Source organism: Rousettus aegyptiacus, unplaced genomic scaffold, assembly GCF_014176215.1.
Source record: "Rousettus aegyptiacus isolate mRouAeg1 unplaced genomic scaffold, mRouAeg1.p scaffold_m13_p_13, whole genome shotgun sequence".
Lineage (NCBI taxonomy): Eukaryota > Metazoa > Chordata > Mammalia > Chiroptera > Pteropodidae > Rousettus > Rousettus aegyptiacus.
In genome coordinates this window covers 73,757,739-73,773,948 of record NW_023416288.1, presented here as the reverse complement: position 1 = coordinate 73,773,948, position 16,210 = coordinate 73,757,739, and the positions used below count along the sequence as shown (strand labels likewise).

The 16,210-nt window shown below is 32.2% G+C and overlaps 1 protein-coding gene across 1 annotated transcript in view; it reads left to right on the top strand.

Moving 5' to 3' along the window:
• Positions 1–16,210, top strand: part of FOXP2 (forkhead box P2) — a 336,947-nt gene that overhangs the window by 172,719 nt on the left and 148,018 nt on the right. The gene's annotated exons all lie outside the window — the stretch shown is intronic.

The window sequence follows — 16,210 nt, the reverse complement described above, 5'->3', positions numbered from 1 at the left end:
TATTAACCAATGTCACCCCCAATAAATTTAATAAAAAAAGGAAAAAGAAAGGATGGGAGCTTGAACTACGCTGGTTGCCACAGAAGTGGCATGAAGTTTCACAAATCCTGATCTCATTCCAAAGATTTTCTTGTTATATTGATGTAAAGGATGTGAGAGATAAAGGAATCAAAGATGATTGCAACATTTAGGGTTCCTTCAAATCGATAAATTGAGAAAGCAACAGTTTTTTGTTTTTGTTTTTTGATTCATTTGTCTTTGATTTGTTTTTTGTTTGTTTTACGTTTTTTCTTGGGGGGTGGTTTTGTTAATAAGCGGTTCAGTTGATGAATTGTTTCATTTCATATGCTTACTTGAGAGCCAAATGGTATATGATCAAAGCAAATTGACATACATTCTGAGTTCACTGAAGGCGTGGGAACAGGAGATATAAATCTAAGTTGTTAGCATAAAAATGGCATATAAAATTATGAGTCTGAGTAAAAGTACCTAATGAATGGGAGACAAGTGAGAGGGAATAAAAGGCGAAGGAAGAAGAGAAGATGTCCAAAGACCGTTGGTCACTTAAAACAGTGAGATTTTGGATGAGGTGCAAGTCATGTAATCAAGGCGGAGAATTAACAGCCAGTGTATAGAGTGTTAAGAAAAAAGAAAGTGAGGAAAGTGAATGAGTACTGGGAAACGTTGACAATTTGAAAGATGAACAGAGGAAGAGAAGCTTACAAATTCCTTTTTGTCCATACTGCTTTCATGTTTCAGTGCCCTGCCTTAAGCGTTCACATATAAAGTATTTAGATGAGACTCCTGAATGAGATGAGCCAAAATTTTCAGCTCAATGTAATTAAGCTACCTTGGTTATTGGTAGAGACATAGGGCTTTCATTTCCATCATTGATGTGTTATTCTGTTTTTATAACTAAATTCCCGAAAGTCAATGTCTGTTTCATTCAATTAATCTCTTTATGGCTGTGCCAATTATTTAGTGTTTAAGGGTTGGTAAAGAAAGCAGAGGAAATGGGTAGGAAGTGGATGGAACATGAAAATAGCTAGCATAAGAAGAAAGGAAAAAAGATACAGTTCAGACTTAACTTTTACCTCTTTGAAAGGCCTCACTTTGCATATTCATACTTTACAAGGTTGATTCTGCAAACTTTTCTTTAAGTTAATACTTCTCATAGACAAATGTGTAATCTTTTGAACCAAATGGATATAAAGATAGAATAAAGGGCACTTTAAAAAATACATACTGACATTTCTCTATGTCTCTTGATACAAACTGGTTGTGTGCTTGGGCAATGAAAAAAGATATGAATCAAAGAAAGAATCTTGCAACAGAAAGCTTTTGCATCAGTGAGTATGTGGGGGGACAAAAGGAATAAATTCAGCGGAGAACCAAAGACCAGCCAAATCTTTAGAGGAGAATTTATCAGACAGCTTGCCTTAGGACATGCATTGGAGTGCAGTACAAGGGAAGTTAAACTTCAGGGCTGATGACTAAACAGTTATGCTATAAAATTAAAATTTGCTCTTACTAATGGTACATTAAATTCATAATTTGTTAGTAAGAAGAATATTTCACTGTGGTGTTTCTAACTTTTGATTACATTATTTTTCTCATGAAAGCCAACATTTTTATCTATAAATGAGGTTATATTTAATTGCTAAAATTTCATTGTGCATAATTATTTGCTTTTACATGTTATATCTTTAATAATTATTCTTGATTAATTTTCAGTAATTTAGCATAAAATATTACTTTTTCTCCCCCTACAAAGAAACCTTTACAAACAACAACAAAATGAAAATGGTAAACTGGTAGAATATAAAAATAAATGCTCAACCATATTGTATATCTTTATTAATTTATCAGCTGAAAATTGTTATAATGGAAGTTTGATTTTGTTTGAGTATAATGGATATTCTTTCATTTTTCGATATCGTTAGTCATTAATTTACACTTGTTAAAAACCATTTTCTTAGTGCCTGTTTACAGGACTTTTTTGAAGTGAACAGAAAAGCACAGACCTTGATATGAGAGAAGCGTGATTATTAATGCTTTCATTGACTAAGATGCACTAACACTCTGTCCCCTACTTACTACTAGGTTTTGTTGCACATAATTATTTCCAGACCCGATGTTTAGAAACAGAAATTCCTGTTCCCATAGAAACAGTGTTGTAAATGATCCCGCACAACCCTCAAAAATTATTTAACGATAATGTAACTAAAATAATAGTAATAGAATCTCTGGATCTTTTTGCCCTAGTGCAGATCTCTGAGGCTCTGTAGACCTAACAGTAAGGGGAGTGAGCTGGAAGTGGCTTCATATAATTGCCATGGAAGCACACAGATAAGTTTCTTGAAACATGAATGAGGAGGGCAGCCAAAGGCTTGCCCAGTGATTTCTGATAGAGCTCTCTAGAGATGGTGCAATGAATAAGGAACAGGGTCTTGAAAGAAGGGATGTCATGTGCTAGAAACTAAATGGAGAATAGGATAATCCAAATTATTTAAGTGTTATTTTTATATGTAGACTTTTAAAATTGGTGATATAGTAATAAAAATGAAAGAAAATTAGAATTCTTAGAGTCACATAAATACTATTAACAAACTTTGTGAAATTGGCAAATTAACCTCTCTAGGCCTACTTACCCAGTACAATTTGAAGGAATTTAATGAAATATTCTTTTTTTTTTTTTTTGATTTTGCCATAGTAGTATTAGTGATGAGTAAAACATGGTGGAAGTGGAACCAATTAATTGTGATATCTTCTCACCATGCATTGGGTAATGTATTATGATATCATTATAATGTATAATAACAGTAATAGTAATAAACATGACTGTAATTACTATCAAAATTTTACCTACTAGAACAATCGTTCTCAGACTTGGTTCATCATCAAAATCACTTGAGGAGCTTATAAGAAAATTGACAACTTTAGATCCTACTTCAAACTTAATTAAATGAGAATCTCTGTAGGTGGAACCCAAGAATATATCTTTATAAAATAGCCCCCATTAATTAATCCTGTGATTCTGATGACCATCTGAGTAAGAAACCATTATAGTAGACATTCTGAGTGAATCAAAATGAAAATTTAGCATGATTTGCAGTTTTCATAACAAAGTTTTCGGATAGAGAAGTCCTCAAAATTAGTTTGTTTTTCACCGTTTTCCATATTCTTTCTGTAGTACTATTTAAACATAAATCTGCAAAGTAAACTATTTCTTCTTAAATGTAAATTTTAGCTAAGTCCAGTTTTTAGAATCTGACATAACAGAGTTTTGTTGTTTAAATATTCATTGGGGATATTCAGAGTTAAATTACTTGTTCTTATAGATTGTGAACAAAGGACACGTAGCAAATTACCAACAATTCCCTCTTTTAAATCAAAATAGAGGCTAAAATTACTAGTATTTATTTCTCATATGCAAAAATATTTGTGGCATTGTGGCCACACTTGAATATTAATTTTATCATTTTAATTTGATTTAAAAACATCTCCAGGTAACCCATGAAAAAAACATCTATTATATTTGTATATTTATCTGTGTTGTTTTTCCTTTCCATATAGTGTATATAGAATTACAAAATAAATTTAAATATGATTTTGAAATATAATCATTCCATTATTTAAACAAAGGATTAATACTTCACAAAATATTTGTAAATTACATCTATATTTGTCAATATTCAAATAAATTTGTGATATTTAAATATATTCTTATTTTTCTTGCATATGAAACAATTTTTATATTTTTTTCATATAGGAATTAATTGAGTAACTTAGCAGAAACAGCACTTGACAGTGAACTATTATGCAGATACCATGGTGTAATAAAGGTAGTTTTCCAAGAGTTGCATAAAACAGTAGCAGCTCTATTATTCTCAAAGAATCTATTAAATTGTAAGGAACTGGAAATTCTGTTGGAGTTCGTCACTTCATTAGTTACTTGATATCATTCTTAAAGCAAGTAGACATAGAAAAAAAGCACTTTCACTATTTTCAATCTCTGTCACCCATTCTACTTTGTACTACGCTTCTGTTCTACCTACGGTTCTTCCCTGGTGCTTATTACTAACTCATCTTTGGAACACTTTTTATTTCATAGACGGTGACTATTGTATGGCTAGATAGGTGTGCGCAAGGTGTCCTTTATGTTATCCCCTACATTACAGGTCTCATCCTCATACTTCCAAGTCACACTACATGACATAATTGAGACCTTTAAAAACAGTTCTTAATAAACAGAGCTTAGGAAGGTAGCACACCATAGAGACTCAAATTACAAGGGTCTAATTTGATGTGGGCAGGGTGAGATGTTGACAAGATTCTCCTTTTTTACAGCTATTTCCATGGCTGTGGAATCACAGGAAAGTTTTGTGTGTGTATTTTGGATTTGTCCTCCAATTTCAGAATGACTCATTTGTGTATACCAATGTCCCAGCTGTTGTAGACTTTGTAATGAATTAGTATTGGACTCAGAAATTGAGTTTCTGCCAGAGGATTCTGGCAGTGATCATTTTCCTATAACAACATAGAAGTGATAGCAGTAGAAATGCCAGGGGACTTCGCAAGCATGTCTCCGGATTCAGTGTAATGGCTTAACTTCAACATAGAGATGATCAGAGCAAGCGCAGCTTATTGTTCCACTCTAGTGAGTGGCCTGTTAGGTGCCAGTATGTAAATGAAGATAATTACAAGAGAGCGCCAAAATGTGTCCTCCATGAGAAAGTGTGCAGTTCTTAAATAGATCATTCTGCAATCATAAGAACCCTTTGTGGGGGACAACAAAATCCCCCTTCTATGAGAGGTTTAATATCTTTTGAGACATTGGGAGAAGAGTGCCATTTTGAGCAAAGGCCAATTGGGACTTCTCCAAGATTACAAAGCTTCTTCCCTGTGTGACCCTCAGAATAAAGTTTTAATTTCCAGTTTAACTATTCATCTTTCTATAAGCATTCCTTCATGTGCTTCCTTTCTGATAATAAGCTAAAATGATTAATTTAAAGGGGAGAAACATTAAATTGGAAAGCATTTTTTTTTTTTAAATGTGTGGTTAAACAGCTTGCTCCTCGGCGCAGAAACTTTATGTATTTAAAACGGAAGCCACTTTTGAAAGAAACTTTAGCACACTCTCTGTCGCAGGATCAGGTAATTAGGTCCTTATCAATCAAGTGGTTTATTTTCTTTTTAAAAGTTTTGTCTTACCTTACAGAAAAATTGTTTCTGAATGCAATGAAGTTACTTTTTCATAATTAAAAATATAATCTTCCTTCTTAATTACCAGCTACAATGGAGTTCACCCCAGGTGAACTTTTTATATTTTTTGATGAATAGTTCTTCCTCACATTATTTGCAAGTACCATATTGTGAATAATGAATTTTAAAGGCAAAGTATGACCAATGTAATTTAATCATCTGTGTCATGTAGTATATAACACTATGAAGAAACAAAAAGATTAAAAGCAACACTATAGGGTCATTGTTTCTTGTCAGTGATTAAATTACAAACTCTGAGAGGACAGGAACATTCTTATCTGGTCCACATTTCATTTATAGTAGCTAACAAAGAGTAAGGACTTAATATATATTAGTTGAATGAGTAAATGAGTGAAGTTCAGTAGTCCATCGAATCAGTAATTTTAAGTGAGACTACAAAAATAAGTCTGCATGTATTTAGATGTATTTAAAGCATCACTTTCTAATAAGGTATGAAAAGCAAATTAAAGTGAAATATTTTTGTCTGTTTTAAAAAGATTTTAAATTCTGACTGGGATTTGACCTCAAGATTAAACTTTTTGGGAGATAATTGCAGGGCTGAATTACAAGGAAATTCATTGTAATGTTACTTAATATTGAAAAAATTGAAAAATGTAAATATCTAACAGAAGAGAATGATATTAAATGAAAAATGAGTTTTGTAAGCATTGGAAATATTGGGATGCTTTAGTGAATTTGAAAATTCTTTTTGTTTTTAATTCAAAATAACTGTGTTGTTTTTGCCTCAATAGATTATTCTTTCCCACAGTGTACTTCTTTAGGTGTACATGGACATTAGTAAATATTAAAAATATTTTAGTAGAATTCTAATTTTGTAGGTAACTGAGCCTGGAAAAGCATGAAAAATACTTGCATTGGTATGTAAGCAAATTTTGAAACTGAGTAACTAAAACACTCACATGTGTAGATTTTTTTCTAGACCTATGCTTGAAAGGCAAATTACAGAACAATTTCCTTTTATGCTTATGCAATTTGCCTAAAAGAATTGAAGAACTCTAACTGAAGAAAGTGAGATAAAAATTTTCTTACAATCAATTGTCCTTTTTTGGATTGTGACTAAAATTAAATAATGAAAGATAATATATTGTGGAAAAGTCATAGATAAAATATTTCATATAACTTGATAAAAGGAAAGAAGTCTTATATATGCTCATTTTAGTGCTGTAGATCACTAGGCAATCCTCTAGATTTATCTACATAGAGGTCTAAAGAAGACCTACTGCATGCAAGGCATTGTGACTATTCCTGGAGGAGTGTAAAGTTTCTTCCCTGAGTATATGTTACATCTCAAATATCTGAAACCAGCTAAGCTCTCCATGTGTTTTACAAGTTTAGAAATGTCTAAAGAAACATACTTTTTAATTAAATATCTTTTGAGTGACTAGGGGCAAGTTACTGTGATCTGCATTTCTGGGGACATAAAAATTTTTAGAAACATTACTGGCCCTTAAGGAGATCATAGTACTAGATATTAAGGATTATTAAACATATTCATTTAACAAGTAAGATTATCAGATAAGTTAGGTTTTCCAATAGAAATGCTGCTTACATTAAGGCAGGATGCATAGACTTGCTCCTTGAGTTCAGATTTCTTCAAAAGTGGGCCAGTGACCAAACTCTGCAGATAAATTTTGTTTGCTCCAAGCCTTTTTAGTCCTAAGTCTCTTTACAGCAGTGGAATTTAAAGCATGAGAACAAAACAGTAGAGAGATAGTCACCTTTAGAAACATTTTTTTTTTTTTTTTTTTTTTTTTATCAAATCATTTCTTACAAGCATGAAGACTTTTTTGGGCTCTCCTGTCTCCCGGTTCTTGAGCTGTTGATTTCTATCAAGGGGTACTATGGTCTAAGTGTGTATTATAAATATTTTATTTTTATACAACTTACTATGAGTCATATTACAGATAATTATATATAAGAAATTATTTTGAAATCAAAAATATTTTTTAACCTCTTTGATAGAGTTAAAATGTAAAGACTCAGGACACTTGAGAAAATTTCTAGAGCAAAAGCCCAGAAGATCCCATAAAAATTACACAGATGCATAGTTATTGATGTATTAAAGTGATGACTATTATCACTACTGGTTTATATTTTATTTTATTCAAAAGAACACTCTTATGCACAGTATAATGTTAACGACTACAATTTATCACTTTATATGCTAAAGAAAATCAAACCTAAGCTGGATAATAGCTAGAACACAAAATGGAAAAACTCCAGGTTTCTCTCTAAGGTGAATTTGCCCAAGATCTCTAAAATCTATCTTTGGTAATTAGTTGCAAAATATATTACACAGGCATATATGTGTAATTTATATTACAAATAATATAGTCTAAAAATACAAAATTCTAACTATGAACTTAACGTAAATGGATTTCTGCCTCCATTCATTCATTAAATATTTTTTGAATAATTGCAGTGGGTCATCAGCAATTGGTTGTCAATGATTAGCATTTCCTCTCCTCGAGTTTTATCTTTCACTCTTTAGATTGCCCAGTAAGACTAGAAAATTGTAGACTGGGAAGAAGAAATTTATTCAGAGTTCATCACTGAAGTCATACAAAAACTTGGAATGATGCTGGGATTAGAACTTGGAATTTCTGAGGTCTCTGGCAACTCTGTCGTTTTGTTTCTAAGAACACTCTAATTTTAGCTTTAGGGGCTTTCCTTTAGAGGTTCTTAACCCACTGTGTCTGCACCAGAACTAATCAAGGTCTCATCCCTCAAATAGTTTTGCTCTCACCATCTCTTTCCTCCTCTGGGACTAGCCTGTTAGCTTCTGGGTTACCTAAGCAGAAGCACTCTGCCTCAAGGCTCTTTCCTTTAGATTTGCGGTACCATTTCTTCCCCTTGGTGCCAGACAGGGTCATAATCTTTGCCTCAGGGTTCCTGGCTACAGAGCCTCATCCTTTCAGAGGGAAAGGTGAATGGAGAACTAAAGTTTTGCATTTTTCTCATCTACATCTCAATTTCAGGAAGCTAGAGTGTAAACTCTAAAAGTAACCTTTCCTCTGTTTTTATTGTTCTAGCTTTTTCAATAACTTGTGTGCTCACTTTTCCTTTGTAGTGGTCCACCTCAGCCTTTGACATGCATTTGTAGCCACTGAGCATTTTCTCACAGGAAAGCAGCCTAAGCCCACAGGTCACTAGCCTAACTCACTTGTAAAATATAGGTAAGATGATATCATTACTTATTAGGACAAAAAAAAAAAAAAAAAAAACATTTCCACTGATAAGATGAATAGTGTTTACCTTTAAATGAAAAACTCAGTATAAAAAAATCCTGGTTTCTTGTAACGTTCTGAAATGCCTTTTTTTTTTTTTTAGCTAAGATTGCCAGATTTAGCAAGCAAAAACACAAATAAATTCAAATTGAACTGATTATCTTCTATTTTATCTGCCAAATCTACTTCTAACTCCATCAGAACATAGTACATATTATTTAATGCTTGTTAACAAATGATATTGTTTTGTATTTGGTTGTGATATAAGATGATTGTTAAAATTTTTCATCTTTAATATTGGTTTCTTGTCGGTAAGCAACATCCTGAATCAAGTGCTGAATAACTTAAAAGACCCAGTCTTTTAAGGATAGTAAATTCCCTTTAGTATATAAGCTTGTATGTCTAATTCTCCTCATGAAAAATAAGGAAAAATAAAAACAATTTAAATAAGATCTTGGAATTCTTTATGCTATTTTAGTTGGCATAACTAGCAATGTCATTAGTGACTCAGAATTTATTTTGTTATTTTTATGCCCAAAGCAGTTTTTTACTTAAATCTTTTACTGTATAAAAGTCTCTTCAATGATACACTCTTCCTAATTATCCCTTGTGGAAAGGGCATGAGCTTCAAAGTCAGCCAGATGGTTGTTCAAATCTCTATGCCATTTCAAAACATGCGAAACAGCTTGGACATATAACCTAAATACTCTGAGCTTCAGTTCACACATCTATGACAAAGGAGGGTGTTTTTAGGATGAAATGAAATAGTGTGCCCAGGATATAGAATTATGCCTTGCATATAATGAGCACTTAATAATCATTAATTCTCTTTTTCTTTCTTTTTGTTTCTGCTTAACTCCCATAGAAACCTTTTGTACTTTTTTTTAATGACATGCAGCATATTTCTGAATTGCATTGTGGTTATACCGAATGTGCTTTCATCCTTTTTTGCAATACTAAAAGATCATTGAGTGAAGGTGTTCCCATAGCATAGGGTGCATTGCGTATGTGTATATTCATGCAGATGTGGTGATATAGATCTGGGGGAGGAGAGAGAGGCAGCTCACCGGCACATTCATAAAGTTATAAACCCTTTCACTCAATCTCAAAAAAGGTTAGAATACAGTTTTGAAAAGTATGATAGAACATGAAGCTTTTAAGATATTATTCTTGTCTAATGGGACATTTTTCTCCTTGAATAGATTGCAGAGAACTAAATCTATATTGAGGTAAAGTTTCAGGCATTACAATATGCTAGGCCCATTAGTATGCCAATAGTAGCAGCAGCATCATAGATATAGATGATATAGATAGATATAGATGATACAGATAGATATAGGTGATATAAATAAATATAGATATATAGATATAGAGGCTTTTTTTTTTGAAAATGGAAGATAACTGGTGTTCAGAATGCACAATAACATACCATATAAGTGACTCATTCTTATTACATGATATAATTGGAGGTGCCAGGCCATTTGGCCCAGTTAAAAGTTCAAAGACTGTGACTGAATAGTGATGATACCAAATTAGAGCAGTGGAAAAGTAGGCAGTTCTTTAATTCTGGAGGCAACGTTCCAGAAGACATTTATATTCTATGTGTCATCAATGTCTGTGGAAGCACATTTCATACTTAACATTTTAAATATCAGTTTTTGTTTTACCAGCTATATTTCTCAGAGTGACGATGGCAAAGCTTTCTCATTTTTGTTTCCCCAGAAATTCCAATCTTTCTTTCATTCTCAATAAATAACTGCGCCTTTTTTAACCTCTGAATTAATTGAGATTATCAGTGTGAACTCTCTCCTCTTCCTACCCCTTCAGGGCAAAGTTACCTACCAACTCTTCAGCCTATCCCAGAGGATACTTTCTTCTCCCACAAAGCTATCACCTGTTCCTTCTCCATGAGTTAGCCCTTTTCCATCTCCTCTAGTGACTTTCACAATTCTCTTTTGTTTGTTACAGCTTTAATTTCTTCTTATTCGCTCATTATCAAGTTTTCTTTACTTAAACAAAAACAAACAAACAAATAAACAAAAAAAAACAGATAAAACCTGTCAAACTATAGCTCTCATTTACTTTGATCTCCATAGAACTTATCAAAAGAATTGTTTGCACTCATGGCAAAGGTTTTCCCCATTTATTCCCAGTGATTTTAATTCAATACCTTGTGGAGACTGATATCTGATAGGTCACGTGAAAATGTTCAGATTAACAAGAACTTTCATTAGCCAATTTGAGGTTTTCGTGTTTGAGAACATCATTCATCTTTCTACACATTTTTTGTCCCAATTTTTTCTTACTTTCTTTTATTTCCAGCTTTATCAAGATGTAATTGGCATCACTTTTTTATTTGAATAAATAACAGCTTTATTGAGGTAATTTACATACCATAGAATTCATCCTTGTAAAGTATACAATTCAGTGGTTTTTTGGTATATTCACAAGGCTAGTGTAATCATCACCACTATCTAATTTCAGAGTATTTTCACCACTCTCAGAGAAACCCCAAACTCATTTGCAGTCACTTTTTATTCTTTCCTTCCCCCAGCCCCTACTATTAATTTACTTTTTGTCTCTATAGATTTCCCTATTTGGGGCATTTCATATAAATGAATTATACAATACGTGTTCTTTATGACTGACTTCTTTCTCTTAGTGTAATGATTTCAGAGTTCATTTATGTCATAGAATGTATCAGTGCTTCATTTCCTTTTATGGCTGAATAACATTCCATTATATGGTAGACCACATTTTGTTTATTCATTCATTTTTCAGTTGATGGACATTTGGGTTATTTTTACCTTTTGGCTGTTATGAATAAAGCTGTTATGAACAACTGCTTGTGTGGACATGTGTTTTTATTTCTCTTGAGTGTATACTTAGGGATGGAATTACTGGCTCATATGGTAAGTCTATGTTTAACATTTTCTGGAGGTCTTTTTGGCTTCTGTTACTATGCTCCCCTCCCCATTTACTGTTTTCCTTTTTCATTATCTCCTCATCTCCTTTCAACGAAATGTAGGTGTTCCCCAAGTTTTAGGCCTTGACTCTTCCCCTCTCCTCATTCTCCTTATTAGCAATCTAATATTCTCCCTTTGTCTTAACTACCATCTAATCTCTTACTTTCAGGAATCTTCTCAATCTAGAGCTCTGCATTATTAGTATCTACTAAAGAAAACTTTTCTTGGTTATCCTGCCAGCAGGTAAATAACATCATCTTCCCCAAACCTGTGTTTTGTAATCCGATTTCTCCCTTTCTAAAGTGGCATAGCTTTTCTTTCAGTTATCTTTGACTTAAAATTTTGAAGTCATCATTTACCTCTTCCTGCCTTTTACCGTTACACAGTTACTAAGTCCTGCCAGTTCTACTTTGACAGTTCCTCTTGTGATTCCTGTTTTCAACTAAAGTGAGTCTTACTGTTCTTCTTATCTCTTTTGTGAACACTTGCGCATACCTTTTACTGGTCTTTCTACTTCATGTCTTTCCTCGCCCTATTCACTTCTCATTTATCCTTCACAACATGACCTCAATATTGTCCTGGGCCAGGCTTATCCCATCATTTCCAGATTCAGAAACATCTGTTCTTACTGTTAAATTATATCTAGACTCTTTGCCACTTATCATTTAGTTATATTCGTTAATTACCTCCAACCAACCTTCCTATGGTGTTTCACTAGCTCTCAAACTCAGCACATGCTCTATCCAAGATCAATTATTTTCTTCTCACTGTTTACAAACTGTTGTTTTCTATACTTCTGTTTGACATGGCCACATTTTTCTTTCTCCACAAGATGAACTATTTCTTCTATAAGTTCAGCCCAAATATTATTTCCTTATAAAAATTTATCTGAGCTCCCCAACTGAAAATAATTTCTTCTACTTAGGAACTCCTGGAATGTTTTAAAAATATTTATGGTCTTTTGACATTCAACTGGATATTTCTTAAAGGACAGTAAGCTCTTTGAGGGTAAAAAATGTCACATCATCCACCTACCTGTATAAGTGTGTAGTAATTAGTTCTTTCCTTGGTATCTGGAACATTCTTGCAAAAAATAAATTTTAATGACAAGTAATTTTTGATGTAATCTATTCTTTAAAATAATTTCCCAAATGCTAACTCTATGGCAATCGTACTTTTAAATTGCAGGAGGAATCCAGAATACAGAATTCGAATAATAGTTTACTTTCTGATATTATACTCTAATGTAGTAGCATGTATTTTCAGTTAATATCTGATATGCTTATTGAAATTATAACATATAGCAGTAATGAATTTTCAATCCATATCCAAACAAAAGATATTGGCCTCATAATAAGAAAAATAAACTGTTAAAATATGTGAGAAACAAATGTAGGTCCAAAGTATGTTTGGGAAAAATAATAAAATATTTTATAGCAGAAAGAAAAATAATGGAGAAAATGCAGATAAACCATTGTAATTCCTGGAACATGTACTGTTAAAAAAATGAGGTAAAACTGTAAGTTTTAGTAAAATTAGTTCCAATTCATGTTTACCTTTTCTTTTTGAAAATTTTAAAGTTGGACATAATTTCTTAATATGTGAACAAGAATTGTGTTTAGTATTGCTATGGATTATATTAATGTTTTTTATAAGTGTACCATTAGCAATTTGTTATCATTAACAGCAGAATAATGAAGAGAATAGAGATATGGATACCAGGAATAGAATGAGTGTATGATTCAATACCTGAAGAAAACAAAACCTATCTTAGCCATTAATTACCATTAACTCACCAGTTTACTTTGCAGGTTTCTGAGCTCATCTAGGACTTTGGAGCCATACTGGAATATTTTAAATACTGGGTTTGGACTGGAACTTTGAGGACTTTGTTAGAACTTCTGAGGATGACTTGAGGATCCATTCCATCACATATTCAATACTTTGATTGTCTCTCCTTTGGATCTACATCATGAATGCTAAGCCAAAATAGCCTGATATTTGATTGATAAATAAGATACTCTACAATGACTTTCTCATTCTTATTGTAGTACTATAAAATAAATGATCTTAGTTTCTCAGTTTGGCTTCCATAGAGGTCCACAATATAACACGATATAACCACACATGTATTCTTTAACTTTATGTAAAATATACTGTAAAACAAAAAATAATTATTTTCAAAAATATTTTCTAGTAATTAGCTGTTTTTTTCTCCAACAACTTAGTCTGATTATGTATCAGCCATGATAAAATGAAAGGTCAGTAGCTACAGATACATAATTTCACTTTGATAGATTGCTCTTAGAAAATAGGTTATGACAATTAGATGATTAATTTTTCTCTATTAAATAACATTATGAGACTTTAGATTACATTTATCAGTATATTCTCCTTAGTAGGAATATAATGTGAGGAAAGGCCAAACAGAAAGGGAATTTATATCCTTTGTGAAAGGATCCGAATATACTTTTTAACAGTCACCTTTGTGAAAATAATTAGAAAATGGAATTCTGTTTGACACATTTTCAATATTCAAAGTACCATGTTAAAGGCATCATATGTTAAAGGTTAAAATATGTCAGTATGAAGAACAAAATTCTGAATGTCCTGCTGGCTTTTTTTTTTTTTTTTTTTTTTTAGTTCTAGTTATCTGCAAAGTGTACACCCCTTGTCAGTATAACTAGGGAGTGCCTGTGTAAACATTCTTGTTTCGCCTGTTCCACATAATCATTTCTTGTATCATATTTCTTCTGACCTCGCTATCTGAAACCAATTACAGGAGATCCATTTGGGCTGCATCTATTTTCATAAGAAGCCTAGGCAGCAGTGTTTTTCTCAGAGATGAATATCAACATCAAATATGCTTCTGAGTGCTTTGTTATTTATGTTTCTGAGAGATTTTGTAGCCTTCAGCTCTCAAGAATGTGTCATGCTGTGCTGTTTATACATTGAAGATATTAATGGGTGTAGATGTCATTTTTCATTTTAATGTCTCAAATGCAACAGGCTGATAGGTTAAGTATTCCTATTTTTATGGGAAGAGATATGAGTGATGTCTGTTTTTTCCCAAAATATACATATATTTACTTAAAAAAAAAGAATTTATTTATAAACCTTAGGGTACTCAACATTTTTAGTTTCACTGGGTACTTCTAAGCTATTCTTAAACAATTTTACTTCTGGAGAAAGTTTTTGGTGTTCTTTAAAAAGAAAGTTTATATCTGATAAGTTAAAAGAGTTTTCACTCTTAATTCTCATAATGAACTATTTATTAGAATTACTCTTTTTCTAGAGGATCATAACTAGCCTGAGTTATTACTACTGTAGAAAGGTAATATGCTTGAATTTTGCTTTTCTTACAAAATTGTGGTTTATTTGAAATTACAGTCACTATTAGGAATAGTGTTTTTAATAAATATTTTAGAGCAAAATGCACTGAATTCTGGATAACATGTGCATTTCTACACCTTTGCAGCCTAAAAAAAGTATATATTTAATCTACTATTCAGACTTTATTTCTTTTCAAAATATTTAATTTAATCTGATTTCAGTTTTTAAAATATCCTATCTTAATTTTCTTTAGATTTACTAAAATTAGATAACTTCATTAACTCAAGTGCACCCTTAATTCAAAACAAATGTGTTTTTGGAAACTAGATAGGTTTGGCTGCCTTAGAAACCTCTTTTTTGTTCATTTTAATCAGACTCAGATATTACTAAATTTGATAAATATCTTTTACCTTTTTTGTAAATTAATTTTTTTTGCAGAGATAATCACATAAATGCTTAAATGACTCATAGAACTTTATGAAAGGCCCTGGCATTTAACTTCTTTATTTACTAATTTAGGTGGACAAGTGATTTTCAAATTAATATTTTATTTTAATTTGACACCCAACACCTTACATCAATGCAAGTAATTTAGCTCATAATCTTTCATCTTTTGAGTAGCTACAATAATAAATTGCAAAGATGAATTAAATGTCTCTGAACAATTTTTTATTGAAATTCAGTCCTAAAATGTTATCTAGAATAATGGAAATAAAAATGTCATGTGATGACTGCAGTTAGAATGCAAACTGCCAAAGATTTCTGCTTAGGAGTTTTTAATAATTTCTGATCTCTTGGGATTGCTTTTTTGTTCTTCCACCTCTCATGTTTACTGTAGCAGTCTCCGAAAAGAATGTTGAGATAGGCAAGGAGTTCATTTTCATAAGCATTTGTGTTTAAAGATGATCCTTGACTATTTAAAAAAAAAACTGTAAATACATATGAAAAATACAGTACTTTAAAGACAGAAGCATGTTTTAGTCAACTATCTTGTGGTATTATTAGTATTGGTCCTTTAAAAACAGTGTATGTGTATGCTTTTGTCTAGTGACATTTTCATGAACTGCAGTTCTAATTATCGAGTTTTCTAGTGTCTTTCTGGAGCCATTGGGTGTTACATATCCCATTGAGTTGCTTGTTGGTTTGAGTTGAACAAAAGTAATGCAGGGTGGTGAAATGGATAGGGTCCTAGAGCCAAGAGCCTGAGCCTTTGACCAGACCATGCTACTACTTTGTGACTTTAATCAAGTTATTGTAGCATTGGTTTTTTAATTACTTATCAACAAAATAGGAAAAGCAGGCTAATCAATTTCCAAGTTGTTTCTTCCAGCTTTGAGATTCTTCAGTTTATTAGTAATAACTGGTCAAATGATCGGAGTGTTACAAGAGTGTAGAGCT